We start from the raw sequence: 2,121 nt of genomic DNA on the forward strand, positions 1-2,121 counted from the left end.
ATTGAAGTTAAGACTGGTCACATCCGGCTCGACGAAAGAAGAAGGCGGACCACCATTCAAAAAATGTGCTGGGGTTAATACATCCAGATCAGATGGGTTTTCTGAAATCGAGACTAATGGTCGAGAATTAACAACCGCCGAAATGTGACACACCAGGGTCCGCAACTCCTCAAAGGCTAAAACAGCAGTGCCAACAGCGCGGTAGAAATGATGCTTAGCGATCTTCACAGCCGCTTCCCAAAGACCGCCAAAGTGTGGCGACCTAGGAGGAATGAAACACCAATCAATAGCCTCCGCTAGGCAAAAGTCCAATGTAGCTCTCTGATGATCACTGCTGAGGAAAAGACGCCTTAGTTCGAGCAGCTCATTGCGAGCTCCAACAAAGTTGGTTGCATTATCAGACCAAATCTGCCGCGGCCTTCTTCTAGTGCATATAAATCGTTTGAGGCCATGTAGAAACGATACCGTAGAGAGATCCTTGACCAACTCCAGATGAATAGCCTTCGTGGCGAAGCAAATGAAGACACAAACGTTGCATTTTACTGGAGGCTTGCTTCGCACCTCTGACTTGTAGAGAAATGGCCCGCAAAAGTCAATGCCAGTGACTTCGAATGCATGAGATCCATCAAGTCGTTCCTTTGGAAGATCCGCCATTATATGCTCCACTACTCGAGGCTTCATTCGAAAGCATCTAATGCATTTGTTTACCGCCTTCATCACCGTCTTTCTCCCCCCAATAGGCCAATATTGGGATCGAATTATGCCAAGTAATGCCCGTGGCCCAGTGTGCAGATTGCGCTCATGAAAGTGAGTAATAATGGCAATAGTGACCGAATGACTCCGTGGTAATATAATTGGATGACGCCCATTAAAATCCAGAGAAGAATTCCTCAGCCGGCCATCCACTCTAAGAAGCCCAAATTGGTCAATGAATGGCGAAAGAGATGCGAGCGAGCTGAAGGAGTGCACCATTCCCTTTGACGGCAATGATTTGATGTCATCCCATAAATGTAAGCGCTGGACAAGACGAAGCAACAGCAGCGTACCGCCTTGAAGGTCAGACACCGTGAGCGTAGGGCGATGGATGCGATTACTAAACTTATAGACGTATCCGAAAACTTTTTGAAGGGCAGCAAAGGAATTGGCAAATTTGGAACTGGACACTATGTCTTCGTATGGAGATTTTATTAGCAGAATCCTCCGGCGAACCTCAAGCGTTGGCTTTTCAGCAGTGATTGGGGTCGGCCAGTCAGCTTTGGGACCACAGAGGAATTTTGGTCCATGAGCCCAGAGAGGAGACTCGTTGAGCTCAGCAGGAAAAGCACCTCGGGAGAGAATGTCAGCTGGATTTAAAGAAGTTGGAACATATCGCCACAGTTGTTAAAGGAAAATTTTCGATTTTGTGATCACAGGTCCAACCAACCCGAGAGGATCGTAGAATCGCGCTATTGCAGACAGGACAGATCGCCTGCAGGGGCTTGAGGTTGACTGTAAGACCGAAAAGGAAAACAGTAGTTGGTCAGAAACTGGATCCCAAGCGAGACCTAAGGTATTTGCAAAATCAGTGCCATCATCAAACCTCAAATAGGACTCCTTATCCTTGTCTGCAACTCCATCCAAAACAGCCGACACATTGGAGCACCACTTTCTCAGCTTAAATTTTCAATTGGCTAGAAGTTTTGATGCCTGATCCATAATGATGACTGCCTCTTCCTTGGACTTGGCTCCAGATATCAAATCATCCACATAAAAATCGCGACGAATGACCTCAGCCCCAAGCGGAAACGCTGTATGCTCGTCTGCTGCGAACTGATGCATAGCTCGCACAGTAAGTAAGGGTGTCTAGCTTGAACACCCGCAATTGATCCTGGGGGGAATCCCTCCACAAAATGCATTGCAAATGGCTGTCCTCAGGCTGAACCCTAACACAACGGTACATTTTGCAAATGTCTCCTGTGATTGCTACTGGGTGTGAACGAAACCGTAGAAGAATCTGGAACAGCTTAGGCTGAATAACAGGGCCTGCCATAAGAACATCGTTGAGAGAATAGCCTGAGGAACTGGCCGCCGATCCATCAAAAACTACGCGAAGCTTTGTAGTGGAGCTATCTTCCTTTATGA

Source organism: Drosophila subpulchrella, unplaced genomic scaffold (genome assembly GCF_014743375.2).
Source record: "Drosophila subpulchrella strain 33 F10 #4 breed RU33 unplaced genomic scaffold, RU_Dsub_v1.1 Primary Assembly Seq25, whole genome shotgun sequence".
NCBI classification, from domain to species: Eukaryota; Metazoa; Arthropoda; class Insecta; order Diptera; family Drosophilidae; genus Drosophila; species Drosophila subpulchrella.